This window comes from Nansenia antarctica (assembly GCF_963989245.1).
Source record: "Nansenia antarctica genome assembly, chromosome: 5".
Taxonomy (NCBI): Eukaryota; Metazoa; Chordata; class Actinopteri; order Argentiniformes; family Microstomatidae; genus Nansenia; species Nansenia antarctica.
Window position 1 is genome coordinate 449,607 of NC_137690.1, and position 9,842 is coordinate 459,448.

General features: G+C 48.9%; 1 protein-coding gene across 1 annotated transcript in view; it reads right to left on the minus strand.

Moving 5' to 3' along the window:
- The window catches only part of LOC308159118 (noelin-like), a gene marked incomplete at both ends in the record, with an annotated part of 28,424 nt that overhangs the window by 18,342 nt on the left and 240 nt on the right, over positions 1-9,842 (minus strand). The window lies entirely within an intron of this gene.

Genomic DNA, 9,842 nt, shown 5'->3' on the forward strand with positions numbered 1-9,842 from the left:
AGTTATTGCCGTCACTCCTACATTGGTGACCCTGACATTCTCTCGAACGTTTTCGGAGATCATTTGAACATGACAACAAACGCAGTTTGTCTTATTGAAAACCCACCGGCACAGCACAAATATGTTACCTTGAAGGCGCACCTCATAGATACGTTTTGTTTGTCTGAATCTGAACGTGCACGCCAGCTCCTCTCTCTCCCTGGGCTCGGTGACACAAAACCCTCTGAACTGATGGACCACATGCTAGCTTTGCTGGGCGACCATCAGCCGTGTTTTCTTTTTAAAGAGCTTTTTCTGCAACAGTTACCAGACCAGGTTCGTTTTTCAATGGCTAATTCCATCAAAACAGACTTTCGTCAGCTAGCCAAGGAAGCGGATATATTTTTCTCAGCTGGGAAGAAGTGTTTTACAGCCACCATGGATGAGTTTGGGTTCCAACCACTCTCCATCTCCGCTACTGCTGTGGCCCGACGGGTGAGGCCGTCGGGGTTGTGCTTTTACCATATGAAATTCGGGGACAAAGCTAAGAAGTGCCTACCACCATGCAACTTCAGTGTGTCGGGAAACGCACAGGCCGCCACTCATTAGCAGCTGTGGGTGCCGGCCATTCTGCAGGCTTGCTGTACGTCACTGACTCCCTCTCCGGCCGCCGTTTTCTGTGTGACACAGGTGCCCAGGTGAGCGTGCTCGTATCGGCAATAGACATTAAACAGGGAAACAAGGACCCTCCCTTGAGGCTGCCAATGGCAGTGCTATCGCTACCTTCGGCAGGCGCACTGTGGGTTTGTGTTTTGCTGACCAGCGTTTTACCTGGAGTTTTGTGTTGGCCAAAGTGTCTACTCCCCTCTTAGGCGCTGACTTTCTCTGCGCTAACAGCCTCCTGGTGGACGTGGGGAACCGCCGACTCGTCAACGCTGAGACATTCGGCTCTTTGTCATGTGAGCGCAGTGACGCAGCCACAATGAAGCTGTCCAGTGCTGTCTCGCCGGCTGACGATTTCTCTCCTCTTCTATTGGAGTTCTCAGACATCACAACACCTACCTTCTCGGCTGCTACCACCAAACACGGCGTCATGCATTACATCTCCACGGAAGGCCCACCAGTGCATGCCAGGGCCCGTCGCCTCGACCCACACAAGCTCACCATCGCGAAAGAGGAGTTTGCAGCCATGGAGGCACTTGGCATCATTCGCCGTTCTGACAGTCCTTGGGCCTCGCCTCTCCATCTCGTTCCCAAGTCCAACGGAGGCTGGCGTCCGTGCGGCGACTACCGGCGTCTAAATGATGTCACCACACCTGACCGTTACCCCGTTCCACACATTCAAGACTTTTCAGCCCATCTAGCAGGCGCGTCTATTTTTTCTAAAGTGGATTTGGTACGGGGATACCACCAGGTGCCAGTTAGCCCTCAGGACGTCCCCAAGACAGCGGTTATAACACCATTCAGACTTTTTGAGTTTTTGAGGATGCCGTTTGGCCTCAAGAATGCTGCCCAGACCTTTCAGAGGTTGATGGACGCCATGCTGGGCAACCTCCCTTTTGTGTTTGTCTACCTAGACGATATCCTGGTAGCTAGCACGTCCAAGGCAGAGCACCTATCCCACCTCCGTCTCCTCTTCAGTCGCCTCCGGGAACATGGATTAATCATCAACCCAGCAAAGTGCCAGTTTGGACTGCCTGCCATGGATTTCCTCGGCCACCACATCACTACTGCTGGGGCGGTCCCGCTGCCATCAAAGGTGGACGCTGTGCTGCAGCTCCCACGCCCTACCAGCATTAGAGCTTTACAGGAGTTCCTGGGGATGGTGAATTTCTACCATCGATTCATCCCCCAGGCTGCCCACCTAATGCGACCCCTGTATGGGGCTCTCAAGGACAAGACCCCTAAGCACATCATCGCATGGTCCGACGAAATGTCAAAGGCATTCTCAGACACCAAGGAAGCCCTCGTGAGCGCGACCATGCTGACTCACCCCGTGCCTGAAGCTTCCGTGGCCTTGACAACTGATGCCTCAGATTATGCCGTTGGAGGCGTTTACGAACAGCTGGTCAAGGGGGTTTGGCAACCCCTGGCATTTTTCAGCCGACAACTCCGCTCCAGTGAGCAAAAATACAGCACCTTTGACCGAGAGCTCCTCGCTCTGTACTTGGCAGTCAGGCACTTCCGTTTCCTGCTGGAGGCTCGTCCATTCACAGTTTTTGTGGACCACAAACCCTTGATTTTTGCCATGGCTAAGGTGTCGGAGCCGTGGTCTGCCAGGCAGCAGCGTCATCTGGCTTATATCTCCGAGTTCACTACAGACATTCGGCATGTGGCGGGGAAGGACAACCCTGTAGCTGACTGCCTCTCTCGTGCCACTATCGGGGCTGTCCACCTTGGCATCGACTACGCCCATATGGCTGCGGATCAGGTTTCGGACCCAGACATCCAGGCATGCAGGACTAAAGTTTCTGGCCTCCAGTTGGCGGACATCCCCTTCAGTGACGACGGCACAACGCTGCTTTGTGACGTGTCCATGGAGCAGCCGCGCCCCGTGGTTCCACATGCATGGAGACGGCAAGTTTTCGAGGCCATACATGGCCTCTCACACCCAGGCAGGAAACCTTCGCAGCGCCTGATTGCGGCGAAATTCGTCTGGCCCAGGATGAAGGTTGACATTGGTGGTTGGGTCAAGACCTGCGTGCCATGCCAACGTGCGAAGGTCCATCGTCATGTTAAGGCCCCGCTGGAGCGGTTCACGGTCCCAGAAAGACGCTTCGACCATGTCAACATTGATCTGGTGGGTCCCCTTCCCGCCTCCAGGGGGTACACTCACCTTCTGACGATGGTGGACAGGACCACCCGTTGGCCAGAGGCCGTCCCACTGACGGAGACTACCACAGCTGAGGTGGCCCGCGCATTCATCGGCACCTGGGTCTCCCGGTTTGGGGTCCCCTCAGACCTTTCCTCTGATCGGGGGGCCCAGTTCACTTCTGGCTTATGGACTTCCATTACTCAGCAGCTGGGTGTCTCCCTCCACCGCACTACGGCTTACCACCCACAGGCCAATGGCCTGTGTGAACGTTTTCACCGGTCCATGAAGGCCGCCCTTAAAGCCGATCTCCGGGGCGACGGCTGGGTCGACAGGCTTCCTTGGGTGATGCTGGGACTCCGTACTGCACCTAAGGAGGACCTCCTTTCGTCCTCTGCTGAGCTGGTGTACGGCCAACCCCTCCGGGTTCCGGGGGATTTCCTCCCCTGTGCTACGGTCCCCTGGTCAGCACCAGAACAGCGAAGTGCGCTGCTGGACAAGGCCAAGTCCTTCCGGCCGATCCCTACCTCATGCCATGGCGTTCCTAAGGTACGTGTCCCGCCTGATCTGAAGGCAGCGGGGTATGTCTTTATCCGCCAAGACGCCCATCGAGCCCCTCTGCAACCGCCCTATGATGGTCCCTACCGGGTCGTGGAGACAGGCGACAAATCCTTTATTATCGACATGGGGGGTAGTAAGGAACGCATCTCGGTGGATCGCCTTAAGCCAGCTCATCTGGACTTGGACCGTCCCATCGAGGTGGCCCACCCGCCCCGCCGCGGTCGCCCCCCTGTTAAAACAGTCCCGACCCTAGCTCCTGCAGACCCCCTGCCCTGCCGTCCGAGGCCGGCCAAACGTCCGCCTGTTGTTTTTCCCCTGCCTCGGTCTCCTGTGCCTGCTCAAGGGCGCCAGAGTCGCTTTGGGCGAGTTATCAGAGTCCCTGACCGTTTTTTGGGGCCGGTTCTTGTGAATTCTGGGGGGACGTGTGTAGTGACCGCTCGTTAGTGAGCAGAGTATTCGTAATTCACGGCGTTCCAGCCTGTACAAAGCACTGTTGATATGTTTGTGTTTACTCAATCACCCAGGCTCCTTAGCGGGTGATATGACGGGATATAAGTGGGACAAAGATGGATGAATGTTGTTGTTGTCAGTACGCATGCAGAGAGTGAGAATAAAGCACATGATTGTTTTTCTACCGGCAAACCGACTACATCGTCCAGTTATTGCCGTCACTCCTACATATATATATATATATATATATATATATAGAGAGAGAGAGAGAGAGAGAGAGAGAGAGAGAGATAGAGAGATCGAGAGATCTCTGTGTGTATGTGTCTCTCTCTGTTGTTGATTTGGAAAATATGTTCTAATGGTCATTAACATTATTTGTATTATTATCATCATCATTACAACTACAGCTGTCCACGCCCACGGTACTGTGTGTGTGTGTGTGTGTGTGTGTGTGTGTGTGTGTGTGTGTGTGGGGGGGGGGGTAGGCGTGAGCTCGACAGATGGTCCTCAGTGAGACTCTGGCAACTGTAGTGCTGGACACACACACACACACGCAGACGCACACGCACACGCACACGCACACACACACACACACACACACACACACACACACACACACACTCACGCACAGTGACTGTAATGACACTGGTTCTTATGGATGTTCTTTACTGATGATGATGATGATGATGATGATGGTGATGATGATGATGGTGATGATGATGATGATGATGATGATGATGATGATGATGGTGATGATGATGGTGATGATGATGGTGATGGTGATGGTGATGAAGATGATGATGATGGTGATGATGATGATGATGATGGTGATGATGATGATGGTGATGATGATGATGATGATATTGATGGTGGTGATGATGATGATGATGATGATGGTGATGATGATGATGGTGATGATGATGATGATGATGACGATGATGATGGTGATGATGATGATGATGATGATGGTAATGATGATGATGATGATGATGATGGTGATATTGATGGTGATGATGATGATGGTGATGATGATGATGGTGATGATGATGATGATGATGATGATGATGATGATGATGATGATGATGATGGTGATGATGATGATGATGATGGTGATGATGATGATGATGGTGATTCCTGTACTGAGACAGAGGTACTGGTTGTAAGTCTCTCTGGATCAAAGTGTCTGGCTGCTAAACGACTTCAATGTAAATCTTTGAAACAGACATTTACAAAAGCTAGGCTGCACCTGCTAATTAACTCATTCATTATGGCACTGCAGGTATTGTGTATTACTGGCAGAGAGAGTGGTGTCTTATCTTATCTTTCTTTTCTGAAAGACCTTCTGCTAGCATATCAGCCCAATAGAGCTCTCAGGTCTTCTGCTAGCATATCAGCCCAATAGAGCTCTCAGGTCTTCTGCTAGCATACCAGCCCAATAGAGCTCTCAGGTCTTCTGCTAGCATATCAGCCCAATAGAGCTCTCGGGTCTTCTGCTAGCATATCAGCCCAATAGAGCTCTCAGGTCTTCTGCTAGCATATCAGCCCAATAGAGCTCTCAAGTCTTCTGCTAGCATATCAGCCCAATAGAGCTATCGGGTCTTCTGCTAGCATATCAGCCCAATAGAGCTCTCAGGTCTTCTGCTAGCATATCAGCCCAATAGAGCTCTCAGGTCTTTTGCTAGCATATCAGCCCAATAGAGCTCTCAGGTCTTCTGCTAGCATATCAGCCCAATAGAGCTCTGAGGTCTTCTGCTAGCATATCAGCCCAATAGAGCTCTCAGGTCTTCTGTTAGCACATCAGCCCAATAGAGCTCTCAGGTCTTCTGCTAGCATATCAGCCCAATAGAGCTCTCAGGTCTTCTGATGCTGGTTTTCTCTGTGTACCACATGTACAAAAGAAGAGATTTGGTGAGGCTGCATTCTCATTTTATGCTCCAGATTGTGTCTTCACAGCCAGTTTACATTAGGGATGCAACCTCAGCACAACCCATCTTTTTAATATTGCCTTTAAATGACTAAATAATTAAATGACTAAATACACTTTGATCTGCAACATTTGCAGGAAAAGCGCTAGACAAATACAAGTTATTATTATTATGATTATGATTATTATGATTATTATGATGATTCTCTTACAGGAATGAGAAGGCAGTGGAACAGAGCCCCTCTCTACACACAACCAGGCTATTTATACCACCTCTCCTAGAAACTCCATTTACACATGAATAATAGGAGAGGGGGGGGAGAGAAAGAGAGGGGAGAGGGAGGGGAGAGAGAGAGAGAAAGAGAGGAAGAGGGAGAGAGAGAGGAAGAGGGAGAGAGACAGAGAGGGAGAGACAGAGAGAGAGAGGGAGAGAGAGAGAGAGACAGAGAGAGGGGAGAGAGAGGGAGAGAGAGAGAGAGAGGGGGAGAGAGAGAGGGAGAGAGAGAGGGAGAGAGAGAGAGAGGGAGAGAGATAGAGGGAGAGAGAGAGAGAGGGAGAGACTGGTCTAATCATAGAAATAGAATGGAGTAGAATGGATCAAATGTGACACGTTCTAGCAACCAATCAAACATTTTAATGTTCAGACTTTTCTTTTGAAAGACGGAACTACGTTTCAACGTTGTTGAGAATCACAACACAAACTCTCTAGTCAAGCCAAACCCCAATGCTACCTAGTTAACTAGAACACTACTTTACATTGTTACCTAGTTAACTAGAACACTACTTTACATTGTTACCTAGTTAACTACAACACTACTTTACATTGTTACCTAGTTAACTACAACACTACATTACATTGTTACCTAGTTAACTACAACACTACTTTACATTGTTACCTAGTTAACTACAACACTTCTTTACATTGTTACATAGTTAACTAGAACACTACTTTACATTGCTACCTAGTTAACTAGAACACTACTTTACATTGTTACCTAGTTAACTAGAACACTACTTTACATTGTTACCTAGTTAACTAGAACACTACTTTACATTGCTACCTAGTTAACTAGAACACTACTTTACATTGTTACCTAGTTAAATAGAACACTACTTTACATTGTTACCTAGTTAACTACAACACTACTTTACATTGTTACATAGTTAACTAGAACACTACTTTACATTGTTACCTAGTTAACTAGAACACTACTTTACATTGTTACCTAGTTAACTACAACACAACTTTACATTGTTACCTAGTTAACTACAACACTACTTTACATTGTTACCTAGTTAACTAGAACACTACTTTACATTGTTACCTAGTTAACTAGAACACTACTTTACATTGTTACCTAGTTAACTAGAACACTACTTTACATTGTTACCTATGACACGTGGTATCGCCTCTGTGACAGCCAGGTGGTGTGTGAGCAGCAAGGGGATGTCAAACGTAAACATTGAGGTTGAGTTTTTTGGGAAACAGTGAATCTGAAGTTATCCGTCGTCATGGTAACTTCGTACAGGAAGTATGAATCGATGGTGCTGCGTACGACCTCACAACCTGTCTCTCAAAAGATCAGACATGTGACAGACTGAGACATGTGACAGACTCAGACATGTGACAGACTCAGACATGTGACAGACTCAGACATGTGACATGTGACAGACTCAGACATGTGACAGACTCAGACATGTGACAGACTCAGACATGTGACATGTGACAGACTCAGACATGTGACAGACTCAGACATGTGACAGACTCAGACATGTGACAGACTCTGACATGTGACAGACTCAGACATGTGACAGACTCAGACATGTGACAGACTCAGACATGTGACAGACTCAGACATGTGACAGACTCAGACATGTGACAGACTCAGACATGTGACAGACTCAGACATGTGACAGACTCAGACATGTGACATGTGACAGACTCAGACATGTGACAGACTCAGACATGTGACAGACTCAGACATGTGACAGACTCAGACATGTGACATGTGACAGACTCAGACATGTGACAGACTCAGACATGTGACAGACTCAGACATGTGACAGACTCAGACATGTGACAGACTCTGACATGTGACAGACTCAGACATGTGACATCTATTCATCAATCGATTCTAGACTGCTGCAGTGGATTCCAGGTTAAAAACAAACCTCCGCTGCAGATGTAGCCTGAGCCTGGTTGTAGCTAGGCTGGTGCAGCCTGAGCCTTTCTGACTAGAAAATTGCAACTAAAAGTTAAAAAAGTTGAGAGCCGTTCAAATAAGGACAAACAAACAAATGCCACAATGTCAAATGTTGCGCAAAAACTGCTCAACAGACGATCAAAGGTAGCTCAGGCAAGGCTCGTCTCGCCTGCCGGGCCGTGGAGCTTAATAACCATCTGCTCCATGATAGGCTCACTATAACAGCGGAGCCCTCCCGGCGTCTCAAGTCGAGACACCCATTTGTGCCTGCCGCACAGGATCTCAGGCAGCAATGCAGAGATCTCAACATCAGTGCGGCAGGATGGGCGGATTATATGTGGCGCGCGGAGTGGGAGGCTAACACCTCCAAACTCCGCGACCACATCCCAGTCGCCGGCGCTGAGCCCCTCGGGATGGACTTGCCAAGGCTATCCTGGGTGAGGCTCAATCGTCTCCGGACCGGCGTCGGGCGTTTCCGCTCATCAATGCACAGATGGGGCCTGGCCCCAAATGCGTCGTGCGAGTGTGGCGCAGAGGACCAAACCGCAGACCATATTATCCTGGATTGCCCGGTGTACCACCCACCCAACGGGATGCATGGTCTGCCGGTATTAGATGACGAGACGATGACGTGGCTTCTGGAGGGGTGTCCAGAAATATAGCCCGGGTGAGCCCCTCAACCAGGTCTCGGGGTGGTAAAAGGGTAGCCCCTCGGCCCCGAGCCTGGTGGAGTGGAGAGGAAAAACAACTACCCATACGCCGAAGAAGAAGAAGGCAAGGACAAACGAGTACAAACAGACACGACAACCATCTTGGATTAATGATTAGCAAGTGCACCTGTTTTATCCACTACTCACGAGCTCAGCATGAGAGGGCACTGACATGAGGGGTATCTCTCATCTCCTTCAGAGAACCTGGGTTTACATTCAGCACCTCTAGTTCTCTTTGCTGACTTGGTTTGACTCTTCACTATGGGACCCTGCTAAACGTGTGTGTGTGTGTGTGTGTGTGTGTGTGTGTGTGTGTGTGTGTGAGGACGGGCTCATTGTAATGGTGTTCTACAGAACATGTTGACTCAGCAGCACAGGGTCCAACGGATCACCCCCACACACTCTTACTATACTATACACTAAGATGTTTATAAGATGTTTATACACTATCTAACATGTTTATAAGATGTTTATACACTATCTAACATGTTTATAAGATGTTTATACACTATCTAACAGGGTTATAAGATGTTTATACACTATCTAACATGTTTATAAGATCTTTATACACTATCTTACGTCTTGTGTTTCAGGGTTAGGGTTATCCATCTGTGTAACGTTGCATAACAACCCAAGTTTCCAGTACGAGGCGACAGTGGTAATATGATGATCTAACAGAAGAAGAACACGAAGTACAACGAAATTCAAGGATCAGGACTCGATGAAAACAGAATCATATTTCTCGTGTAGCCTAAAACCATTAAACCACTGGAATCGATGCGTAATGTAATCCGACAGCAGGCATACCGAACATAAACAACCGATCTGAGATATCAACCCTCAGCCTCTCCATCCCTGGTGTGACACACACAGATGAGAGATGAGATGATTGAGTCTCTCGGTGTGATCCGTCGGTGAAGACACCCCAGCAGGGCGTTAATCCGGTTATAATCTAGAATCATAATCTAGAATAACACCCGCGGGTTAGGAAGACACCGGGGGGTACCGGGAGGCTCACGGGGTTCCCGGGGAGGGTCGGTGTGTGAGCGGTAGGTAGGTAGGTAGTTAGGTAGGTAGGTAGGTAGGTATAGGTAGGTAGGTAGGGAGGTAGGTAGGTAGGTAGGTATAGGTTGGTAGGTTGGTAGGTAGGTAGGTGTGTGTGTGTAGGTTGGTAGGTAGTTAGGTAGGTATAGGTTGGTAGG